The sequence below is a fragment of the Pteropus alecto genome, unplaced genomic scaffold, assembly GCF_000325575.1.
Source record: "Pteropus alecto unplaced genomic scaffold, ASM32557v1 scaffold35, whole genome shotgun sequence".
In the NCBI taxonomy this organism is placed as follows: domain Eukaryota; kingdom Metazoa; phylum Chordata; class Mammalia; order Chiroptera; family Pteropodidae; genus Pteropus; species Pteropus alecto.
The window spans coordinates 5,409,123-5,422,592 of record NW_006437828.1 but is presented as its reverse complement, the minus strand read 5'-3'; positions in this window follow the sequence as shown (position 1 = coordinate 5,422,592).

Below are 13,470 nucleotides of genomic sequence, written 5' to 3'. Positions count from 1 at the left end.
TCTTTCCCCACTCCACAGACTTGTGTCAAGTACTGACGATGATTCTGGAAGCTACAGTCGAAGATGAGAAATATACAACATGGAAGAAAACTGAATCCCTGTATTATCATTTGGGGAAGAGATTTGAGCCCTTTGGGAAAATCTACGGCAAACTTCATATGAATGAGGAATAAAAGTCTAAGAAGGCTGAAATTCTGGGTTCATATCTTTAAACAGCTGTTATCACCTAAAGTGATATAGCTATTTGTATGTCAAAATGGGGGTGTGTCCAAAATAAGAACTAAATTGTGTGGCATGGGTTTAATAGTCAAGGAACAGATGAGAAGGAAACGGTATTAGAGACTTGAAAGATAGACACCTATACGATGCGAGACATTTGGCAAAACAGTTATTACCTGTGATAGCTGGAAGGCAGATCAAATAGCTATAATCCTATAGACCTAGAGGGAGTGATTGGAAAGAGGCAATGTATTGGCTTTCGCTTTTGTTTTCTGAAACACATTATAAGAAAGAGATAAACTCAGACAAGAATCAGCCATTTTATAAGTAGCATTGAAAGGTAAGAGAGAACCCAGAATCTGGGGCCCAAAATGGTGGCTAAACAGATTATTACTAAATTCCCAAAAGTAATAGAGAAGATTTGAAAAAGCTTTGAGAGACGAGAACCAGAAAAAATATCTCAGATGTACAAAATGACTGAGCCTGTGGCAAAAATCAGAATAGCAATGAATTTCTCATGCATTGTTTTAGGTATCCTGAAATTGCTAGTTAATCATTAACTTGGGGAACAGTAGGACTTGGAGAAGAGTAGCAAATAAATTTGGCTTATGCGTTATGTCTCAGGAATACTAGTTTATGTATTGGCACATGGACTTCACTGGAAATGAGTCAGAAATCTACTCATACTTTCAGTGAATTGTATTGCCAAATAACTTCTGAGTTTACTCCAAAAATGGCTTTGACTGTTTGGCACTTTAAAAAAATTGAGTCCCCAAAATTGCCCTAAGAAGAAACAGTGTGTAAAATGTATTTCCATGCAAATGAATTGCAAATAGGCATACTCGTTGACATATCCCAACAAAAATTTAAACTATGCTACAAAAAAATCATACGACATACCCCAACATTATATATATGTGTATATCTATGTACACATATGTATATACATACATATATGTATGTGTATTTGTATATGTATATATGCAAGTTGAAAAGAAAAACAAAACAAAACAAAATAAAAACACAGTCTTCATAAAAATTCCAACTGGCTATCGTTTCAGATGTACAAAACTACGCGCCTGAAGGCACTAGAGCGATGGATGGGAATCAAGAATCTAACATCCAATGTTGTATCTGATGTGTGAAGGCAAGAGTTTCCTCAGATGCACTAGAAATTATTTGCTATTAATCCTGAAATATTTCATAAAACGTACAGCATAAAAATAAGAGAAAAAAAACAAAGTTAACTTGTCAAGAATAAGGGAGTCATGATTTTAAAAAAATGTTAATGAACATTAAATCTATATAAAGATGTTAAAATAATCATTCAAAATTTTTGAGATAAAACAAAGTTTAAAATCATTAAGACTGAAGAATTATTGTTATATTGATATAATAATAATTCAGACCTACCTCAGACATTTTATTTGTAATGGCCAAAATATGAAGAAGAAGAAAGTGGAGTGGGGAAGTAAATATATATGCCTTACTGTTAAAGTGTACAGCTGAAACTTATTAGATTTCATTAACCAATGTCACCATAAAATAATTAATTAATTAATTAAAAGAAAAACTGAAACTAACCCCTGTGTCTAAAAGGTGGGACTAAAAAATACTGTTACTCTAATGCTAGGAAATTTCTTTAATGGGTGCTTTTGAAATATATAAATGTGAATTATTAATAAGGTTAAAAATAGTTTGAATAATTTGCAATGTACTGGGGGACATGAAAACATTTGTAAGTATAATCCAGATACCATGGAGTTAACAAATTTTTTTTTTAATAATGAAACAGATAGCAGAATGCAAACAGATGTATTAATATTGATACCTTGCATAATGAAATAAACAATCCTATTAAAGTCAGACCCTCCAGCCCATTAAAACAATGCAGCTGTAAATTTTTATAGTAAAACTATAAGCTTAAACGTAAAAGAGTTTAAAGGGTTTCTGGTCAAGCGGTAAACTGATCACATGTCTTTGTCTACACTCTTAAACCACTGTCTTGTCCTTTCTCACTCCTCATTCTGGCAGAGAATTAGAGAAGTTCTCTCCAGGAAAATGGATCGACACAGAGAATTGTAAAATAAATGTGTGTGTGTGTACACATATGTGTGTGTATTATTTATGTGAATCTATGTGTGTATAGCTATTAGCATATAAATTAATCTATATGTATATATTTAATGGAAGGATACAGAGCAGAAAGTAGCACTCAAAGAAAGCAATGGGGAATACTAGAGAAAAGAAAATAAATGGATCAGTCCATGAAAGCCACCATATGAATAGTTTGAGTTTTGGAAAGGAAAAATAGCAAAATTTGTGGGAGAAATCAAAGAAACAATTTAATACATTTTTCTTGAATTGAGAACCGTGAGTACTCAGATTAAGAGGTTTCATTGAGCATCCAGCACAAGAAGGAAAAAGACCTACTCTAAGATATTTCACTTTATATTTCACTGTGGTGGGGAGTAAAAGATAGTTTTCAGAGGGAAAGAAAGAGAAAAATCAAAAGACAACTAAGCTAGTAAACCATTTTTCATTTACGAGATTAGAAAACACAATGGTGTTGGATTTTCAACAGCAACTCTGGGTACTCGAAAATAATGTAGTAATGTGCATAGAACTCTGGGGGGAAATGATTTCCAATCAAAACTGTTATTCCAGAATTCAAAGATGATTAAGCTATAACTGAACACAGGAAGTGGAGGAACCGTAGGTGGGAGGCTGAAATCCTCAGAATGATACTTTATTCAGCATGGATGGCAGAGGCTACTCCCTCTGTCTAGGAGAGTTCATAGTTGAGGAGAGATACCAGGCAGCATAAGAACAAGCACAGGTGAGTGGGGAGAGAGAGAGAGAGAGAAGGAAAAATTCTGCCTGCTAAATGCCCAAGGGACATTTTCAATTCATTAATCCATATCTCTATTGGTACAACAACTGAGCAGTAAGTGGGGTTTGGAGAAAAACCTTGATGCTCTAACTTTAATGCTCTAAACATTGTGAAAACATTACTTAGGTGAATCATGTTATATTTGATGTCTTTATATAGTATCTTATATTTTCTTAAACTTGCTTGAAAGTTCAAATTACTCTACTTCCAAATTAATAGTGCTACCTGAGGTGTTCTGTCGCTTATCTCAAATGGCCCACTGATGCCTGGTTGTAATGTGATACAAATAGTTCTTCCTAACTCTAGGTCTGTAGGCTCTACTCCCTCCTTCACCTTCTACCCTTATTAGGCTTTGAAAGTTTTTACCAGCCATAAATTGATTAAAGAACCATATAAAATTATGTTTATTTTATAGGTAGAAAATGGTCAAATGTCACCAATTTAATATTTCATCATAATGTGGGTAATAAGTATTATTCGCAGACTGGAAAAATAACGTTGGCAATCACATGTGTCATTATTGTCCAACAATGCTATTATGATGAATAAATATACACTCTGTTTTCAAAATATTAAAATTTAGAAGAATATATATAAAGCACAAAGTCAAGCTACAATATTTATATTAGAGGAAAAAATAATTAAATTTCCAAAAGACAGAACATTTTATATCAATAAATGGGAAGTTCACAATGAAGATGTAATTATCATGAGTATTTAAATTAAATGCCACTTAGAAAATTATATAAACATCGAATCTAGAGAGAAACAAAAATAAAGGAAAGTACAGGATGAAATATTATAACATTTGATATCTTTTCTCTCAATGAATGTGGGTATACTTTAGGAAATGCAAGGTTGATTTAACATTAAAAATAGACTAATATAGTTAATCAAATATCTAGGCAAAAAATAAATAGAAATATGGTATGTCAGAATGATATAATTAGAGATTCATTTAAACATAATGCAATAGCCCGTGCCAACTATTATGTTTGGTATTAGGAGACAGATTCCACATATAAGTGATGCAAAAAGACAGCTCGTGAGTAGCGTGTGTATTGAAATCTTGTAGATCACGACAGGTAAGCACTTTCAGAAATGTAAGACTCAAGGCATATCCACTAAAGCCAGGAACGAGACGAGATCTTCATATCTGCAAGAATTGTCTAGCTTTTCCCTCCCTCTCATATTAAAATTCCAATTGAAAAAGCAAGAGAGTAAGGAAGAAAGAGAGAGGGGGATAGAGGGAAAAAGCTGAATGGCAAGGATTAGTGAAAAAGAAACAAATGTTTATCATTCCTAAATTTACAAGATTGCTTTAATCCTAACTGCATCAATTAAAAAGCGTTTAAACCAAGTTTACTAGAAAAGCCAGTTAGAAAGTCAGTATGTAAATGTTAGTATCACTTCTATATTTCCGGAAAAGAACAGTTACAAATTATAGTTGAAAAAATTTCCCATTCACAAGAACAAAATTGATATTACCCCTAAGAATACATTTCACAAAAAGCAAGTCATATATGTAAAAGAAATTAAAGCTAAAACACTGTTTCCTAAAAGTTAAAAATTTACAAAATGTACCAAAAAGCACTATGTTAAAAAATACAGAACTACATTAATTGCTAGAAAAATGTATAAATGGAGTAAAATCATTTGCCCTTGATAAGTAATCTCAATGTTGTGAAGAAGCTAATTTACCTCAGATATTTGAATTTACAATTATTTTAATCAGAATACCATTTGCTTTATGATACTCAAATAAATTATCCAAATAAATGTGAAAAATTAATTCTAAACCTTATTCAGAAAAAAAATTAAAATAGTAGAATAGCCAACGAATCATGAAAAAGAGAGATACGTAAAAGACATCGTTTTTGTACTGCCAGATACTAAATTTTATTATAAATCAATAACTATAAATATGCTGTAGTGATAAAAGAAGAGGCATACCTAGGAATGAAATAGAGTCGAATGTCCTGAAAAACCATGGAGGTATAATAAGAATATGATACGAGATAAGAATCGTATAATGAATTTAAAAAGTGGCGTCACACCATTGGTGATGAATGAGGACGATGACCCACCTAAGGCAGATAAGGAGTTGAGAGAAACTTTATCTCATAAACTGCCAAAGGGGTATGTAAGCTGGAATAAATTTTCTGGAGAAATGTTCATCAGTACGTTTCAAAAATGTTCAGTTTGTACGTGCCCTTTGGGCTCTCACTTCCCACTCTATCTCCTTTAACTAATACAACATTTTTATTCCTAGTAATTCATTCTGAGGAAATAATCACAGATTTCACAAAGATGTACTTTTAAGGCTGTCCATCTCAGTGTGGTTAGGAATATATGGACAAATGACAGAAAGAAAAGATCTAAATGTGCAATAGTAGGGGTTTGATTTGTGGTTGTTATTAAGATTGAGGGGAGAAATTTGTATCTGACGTGGAAATTGTTCACAACACATGTGTGTGTATACATATATACATAAACACACACACACACACACGTGTGCTGTGTCATGTAAGATTTACCTTGTGAAGCAAAGACTTCCTCTCTCTCTCTCTCTCTCTCTCTCTCTCTCAGACAGATGTGAAAATGTTCTTTATCAATTTTTGGCCATTCACTTGCTCACTCAATTACTTAATGTCTCATGGAATTTTAGAATTTGAACTCAACCCCTCTGTCTAAAATCTCTTTATTCATTGGGATTTTTCTCCTGTCTTTCGCAGGGGAAGCCCCTTGCCATTCTTAGAGACCCATGGCCTTTTGTCTGGCAAAGAAAGACTCACCTTTCTAATGAAAGTTCCTGACTCACTGGGAACATTACATTGGGAGCCTGTCTTCTCTTTCTGTTAAAGAGGTGACATTTTCCATGTTGGTTTTATTCTGTTCTGCCCACGTACATGGCCTGGCACGATATGTCCCTAGATCCACTTCACTTTCTGGAAGTTCATTGTCGTGATTTGTGTGTCACAGAATGTGTTGCAGCCTGTGACGTTCTGTTATCTGTGAGTGAGGTGAAGACAGAAATAAATTTAATTAATTCATTGTCATTGAATTGAATTCAACTTTGCTCTAACAAACTGTAAAAGGTGTCCAGACTACTTGATTTTGAACATTGCATCAAACTCAACACCTTTGTTCATGATAGCTACTGGTGGTCTTTGTTAGGAGACTTTGCTTGTGCTGGAGTGAGTTCGATGCAAAGAGATCTTGTTTGATGTGTGTCGCCCTTGCGACAGGAGCTCGGCGCTGCAGACTTCGGCTCTTGACAGTAAAACAGAAACTCTTACGAGCAAACAATTAGTAGTAATGAATTGCTCAGTCGTAATCCAAGTGTATTAGACATTAAAAAGTGAAAAGTTTACAGATCAGATTTATATCCAGTGCACTTATGAAGAAAAATAATAAATAATATTACATAATTCTGTAATCTGTCAAAGGACAGCTGTTAGGGCCCTAGCCAACTCTTCTGAATTAATTTTTTTCGTTTCTCTTTTGTGACAAAGTGTAAGAAGTGTGTGTGTGTGTATACATATATATATATGTATACACACACACATATATATGTATACAGACATATACACACACACACACACACACACAAACTCAACATCTTTGTTCATGATAGCTACTGGTGGTCTTTGTTAGGAGACTTTGCTTGTGCTGGAGTGAGTTCGATGCAAAGAGATCTTGTTTGATGTGTGTCGCCCTTGCAACATATATATACAATGAGAGAAAGAGATTGAGATTATAGGAAAATAAGCAATTCCCTTCCTTAAAATTAGTAACATTATTATTTTAGTGATAAGAGAAGTTTATTTTCCTGGACAAATTTTACACATAGTGTCCCTTCGGTATCATAAATAGAATGTTTAAAGCCAGAAATATCCATATATAAGAATATATATATATATACACACACATAATTTGTGACTATAAATAAAAATATATAATTCAAGAGAAGGACAAAATGATGTACATAAAAATACCTCAAATGCAAGGGAAGTAAAAAGAAAAATAAATGAAAGGGACTAAAATGCTTAAAAACTAAAGGTCTATTCCACAGTAAAAAAAAAAAAAAAAAATTTGACTCCAACTCAAAAAGAAGACAACTTGTGATTTTATGTGAGAAGTTGTTCTAAGTTTTATTTTAGGGTAGGTGCCTAAGATTAAACCTATAATTGAGAGGAAAAATTATATCTGTTCTTTTTAAAGTATATATACAGCCTTATGAGGCTTGAAGACAATGCTGTCCTGCTTGTAGTAAAATATCAATACTTTCAGTGATTCTACTTTTCTCCTTCTGGTTTTCCCCGCTCTCCTTTTCACAGCATTGTCCATTTTATCTGCTTAGAAAAAAACTCCCAAGAGCTTAACGCACAAAGTAATGATCAAATGTCACCTCCAGAGCTTTTATCAAAGGCGAACTCAAACTAAATATTCTAACAAAAGGTAAATAAAAACTAGAGTGAATTATGGTAACACATATGTAACGAGCTACCAAAAAACAGATCCAGAATTACACTCAAGATCTGTAGAAATTACGCTGCTGCAGTATTTTGCGAGCTGAGCTCTCCTGTGGGGTCGGGCTGCCGAGGACATTTTAGTGAGAGGAAGCAATCGGTTATGATTCATGTTCAGCATCTCAAGTGGAGGGTAGAGTGCGAGCAGTGAATTATGAAACAAAGGCAAGATATTCAGCATGCCAGCAAGGTTACTGTTAGAGAGCTGTTAGAATTATTTAAAAAGGTTAGTCTATGAATAAACATGCTTCATCAAGGTCTCTTACACATGCAAAGAGAGATGCTAATGAATAATAAAAGAGTAATGGGGACTGGCGAAGAAATTAATGTTAATCTTATCCAAAGCAGATACAAATTAATATTGGAGCAACATTTTTGTAATCACTTCTCAAGGCAAAAATTCAATTAATGTGACTATATCAATATTTCAAATCTTACTCCCTTGAAACTTAACTTGTCTCTCTTCATATAAGCTTGCTCTCCTCTGTGAACGTTGGTAGTTCGTCTTGTCAATTCTTGGGGAGACTTCTAAATGGTGCATTTGGAAGAAATCAGGACCAGTTCTCTAAAACACAGTGCTGTGGTGCAGAGTTGCCTCAGGGCACGTTTCAGTTAGGAAATGATGTTTAGAAAGTAATTACTCTGTAGAAAATAGATATGTAAGCCCAGAACCATGAGCCTTACTGTCTGATTTTTTTTTTTTTAACTATTTTATACACACACACACGTGGAAGAAAGCTGTCTGTGATTTCTAAAGAACACCTTTTTAGTTACATATTTATAGTCACAGAATAGGTGTGTATCTATTTTAGATATCTCTATATAATATTTGCATTTAAATAGCATCATATAAATGGATCAGCACAGGAAAACATCATCACCACACCACCAAAAGGAGACTCTAGTTCTACCAGTGAGAAAACAATAATGTAAACCAAAGTTAAAACAGATTTCTGAGTCTGAGCTAAATTGTATCCTTCGTCACAGTCTGCTTTGAAGACAGGAAATGGAAAATGAATATTTTCCAAGGAATTATTAATATAGCTGACTTTATTCCACTAGAGATTTATTTTATCTCATATGTTTTTCTTTTGTTGTTAGTCACTAGATACATCTTATAGAGTGAGTTATTCCTCTTATTTGGCATACAATATAAATGCCTGTCAGACTTGGTTTAAGGTGTCAGCATCTTAGAAAAAGTTTATGAAACTAAATACACTCGAGTAAGTGTTTTGCAACTGGGCACAATGTGCTATTTATGTTGTAATGACCTGACAGCTTTACATAATAAGAGGTGCTAATGCCACCATACTATGATAGATTGGGCTCACTTGAAGCATGGTGCTGGAGACAAATAAGATTACGTGCTGCTGTTTGCACAACAAATGACAAGCCGAAGCCAAGCACCCTATTAAAATAGCTGTCTGGACAACCTCACTTCCGTACTTTTTTAACAGACAGTGTATCACTCCCATAATGAAAGAAACATGAAATGGTTTCCATACTGAATGAGTTCCCTCGAGGTGCTGGGATTTGTCTCATTATATAAAGCTTTAACATCACCATTGCAATACCTCTTCTCATCTTTGCTTCTCACCCGAGTGGAGAATTTTCTGTCAACAGATATAGCCTGGCTAAACCTGCATAACCCAGAAGAGGGATATACCAGAGATAAGATTAGTTTTTTTTCCATTTATGTAGAAAATTATACCCAGTATTTCTGCCTGAAAAGGATTACTCTACGATGTGGACAGCATTCCGCACTCTCATTTAAAACGGCAGTCTACAATTTTATTATTTATTTTTATTTTTTAAAGAAGTTGGATATGGCAGGAAAACCTATCAGAAATTTCATGCTGTTCAATTCACCAGGGGGAGAAAATCACCACTTGTGTATTCTCCTCAGATGCCTTTGGTAACTAGTGTTCCAATACCGCACTGATAGCTTCCTGTGGCCAGCAACCCGACCACCTGCCTCAATGATTTTGACTGGAGGAAGCAGGTTAATATGATGGAATAAAATGAACTTTGTCAAGTCCTATTAAAGTTCAGTTACTAACTGATAAGCCAGAGAATTTACTGAGAAAAAAATATTCCTGTGCTCAGTGGTTCTCCTTGTATTTCTACTGCTTCTCTTTGCTTTTGTTCTCATGCAGCCCTTTAACTAGCCCTTAGCACACAGCAGTTATTTCTTCGTGTCCTGCCATGCTCCTTCACATCATGACCACCATCGGCATCACCATCATCATCGTCGTCACCATCATCATCACTGCCACCAATTACTGGTTACTTAAAGTATATCAGTTGATATAATCTCACCATCAGAAAAGCCCTCTGTGTATTTTATGTCCAGAAAAAGAAAGAGTTAGGATAATTAAGTCCTTCAAAATCACACAGCTCATAAATGGAAGCAATAAAACCCAAACTCATGTTTGAATCCAAAGACAAGGCTTTTAACCTCTCTGAAATACTTCCTCAACAAGAGTGTCCCAAATCCATTGCTCTTCAGGCATACTTCTTCTATAAATTTATCCAGTTGTCATGTGCTTTACTTAAATTGCCAGATTTGGGTTAGGTCCCTTAAGGGACAGAGATATTCCTTAATAAGTCCCCTCCAGGATATCAGGCATAAGGAACAACGTGCCTTGATTTAACATGCAGTAAGAGGAACAAATTAGCATTCATGGGTTTATTCTTCGGCAAGTAATCAAATGTTCTAATTTTATTTGATACTGATTACCAAATGGTTATTCTGGACAAATCTTTAAAAGCAGGCATAACAATGAAATTAAGCCTTTTTTTTTCCTTTATTCATTTTATTAATTCCTCACATAGCAATATAATTTTCATAGTATCTACAAAAAGAACTTAAAATTTAAGTGGTGATGGAAAAGATCAAAACATGTGTCATCTCATTATTGCTGTACATATGGGAATAGACTAATTATACAGATCTAAGGTAAATGAAGCAAAATAAAAAATGATTAAAACTTAGCTCCCTGATAAAGGAGAAAGTTACTGAGAAACCATTAACAGCTAACCAAATCTGAAGCAAGCAATGGTGTTGGGTAAAGGCTGGAAGAAGGCATTCTCATGTCTTGCAGATAAATCTTATCAAATAAAGCACCCTCTTTAATGTACTCTGATTCATCCCATTACCATCTACAGAATTTGTTTTAGATTCCATTCCATGTATGAAATAAAATATCCCTAGATCAACATTGAAAATCAAAACTATGCAGCCTATCAATAGAACCCAGCAGATAGACTCTTCTGTTATTCTCATGGATATTTTTAGGTTTGTGGTTTCCCAGTATCTGTATTCTTTGGAGAATTGATCTTTTCCTTGTTTCATGCAGTGATAGTTGGACTGTAATTGAAGGCATATATTGGTTCTCACTATGATGTTGAAAAGGTCCTTGGCAGTTCTTTTAGCAAGTTCTCTCTCTTATTTTAAGTATATATGACTTATTTTTCAGTTGCTTATTATTTGTGTATTCACAGGAGTATAAAATTCATGAGGACAGATTGATTCACAAGTGTCCCTGGGGGTAGCACAATGCTAGTGGCCTCTCCATAAATATTTCGTGAATAAATAAATGCACATTTTCTATGTAGATCAGAACACTATTGCTTTTCTTTTATTAACACAGTCTATTATCCTCTTTTTCAAAAAGTGCTTTTTGTTTTAATTCCACGTTTCATGTTTTAGTGCTTGAAAATTTCATACAAACCTTTATGTAAGCTTGTCTTTTATAGAATATAAAGTGAATAGTATTTTGAAGTGTTAATGCCTAATTCTTTTGTTTTGTATAATAGTAATGAGATGAAAAGGCATACAGTATAAGCAGGAAATCTACTAAAATTTCACCAGAGAATAGGCTTATAAAATAATCATAGTGTCAAGGGAAACCTAACAAATCTTTTTACCTGTAAAGCTTTTTTGTGTTATAAACAACACCAGATTCCAAGATCTCGTACAAACAGTGGAATGCTACAGGTGAACTATTTGTCAGACAAATCCCCTTTTTGTTTCTCAGAACAATACGCTGAAAGACGTTCATTGAAATGATTTTTGAGTTAGAAGGAGAAAGAGCTCACCACTTTCGAGAGGAAAAAACTCAAAATCTTCCATCTTGGAGAAATTCTGATAGTGATCAGAACTTTACAAGACAGATAATTTCTGTGAAAAAGTCAACAGATTTCATATAAAAAGTAGTATGAGTTTTGCACTCCTGTTTTTGCATCTAAGCAATACTCATACCCTCAAATCAAAAAAAGTATAAGTTAAAAGGAAGTGTGTGCAGAACTGAGCTAGTAAGAAAATAATGCTCTAAAAATACAAATAATTTTTTAAACCCTGTGCAAGTTAAATGGTGCCCTCTGATTTCCATTTGAAATACAATTTTCATATTCAAGTTGCAACGAAATGTCAAATGTGATATGATACACCATTTGTTGACTCTAGTCTGGGCAAGAAGATTAACGTGGATAAAGTCTACTAGTCTTCGATTTCTCTTTTTAGAAAAATATAGTGATGATAGTGTTTCTATAAGGCAAGCATATGAAATTTTATTATTGGAAAGGGAAGAAGGGAACACTGGCAAGTTGAGGTTTTTTTTGTTTTGTTTTTTTCTGATCACAGCGTTTGATCTATAATATCACTTATTTTAGATTTGAATGATCCAGTTTATAATGAAGCTACAAATGATTAGCTTTTCACATGGGTGAGACAGATATTCTAAATCCAATTAACAAGCATAATTAAATATCTCCTCTCCAGAAAGCATCAGGCATTGGAGTTTTCAAAAGTATATAGGCTCTTCTCAAGTCTTAATTTGCCTCAATCTATAAGAATTGCACAGATTGGGGGAGAAATTCAGGCTTCTCAAAGATTAATGAGACTATCACTTAGATAGACTATCATGGTAAAATGCAGATTTTGTTTTGGTAGATCCAGTGTAGAACCTAGAATCTGCATTTTGAACAAACTCTAAAGTAGTGCTGATGTTGCTGTTATATGAACCAAACTTTGAGCAGTGAACATATAGAAGATGATGATTTCAAGTGGGTCTCAAAGAGTGAGCCTTCCCTTGACCAGAAAATTACACTTATAATAAATATCTGTGGGATGTTGAGTGTAGATATTCTAGCAACAAGAAAACCATGTTAGTAAAAGAATATAGACAGGAAATTGTCCATTTTGGGTAGAAACTAATAACTATTATGATTTTTTGTTGGAGTGAGGGATATTGATCATTTGCTATGTGCTAGGAAATGTAAAAGATTTTATTATATACAGTTGGTACATTTCCAGAGTTACTGCTGATCAGTGCAAATGTATAATTTTGGAAGTAATAATTAAAGACCCCACCTTCTCAGGAAATTGAGTATTTTTCCAGGATTTCTCTTCCCTGATATACCTGAGAATCTTAGAGTTGCTTTTATATGTAATTATGAGACCATTTTACGAGGTCTTTTTGTAAATATAATTACCAACATCTCACTCTTTTTCTGTGTAAGCCTCTGCCTGGGCTTCCTTCTGGCCAAGAGGATAGTGCTCCCATCCTCTCTGATCGGCCGTTTTGGAAGGTGTTCTCACAACAGAGAGCTTATGACTCTGACACTGTGAAGTTTTATTTCTCAGAATAAAAAGAACCTGGGATTAAGAAGAGGAAGAGACCGGGGTAGATCTTTGGTTGGAGTGGTAGAATGTACCCCTTACACATCAACCCTAATCACTCTAGGCTCTGCTGTTCAGTCCGATCTTTTCTTCTAAACATCTCTCCCATTTCTTTTTTCTTTCATGAGCTGGTTTCTCTTTCA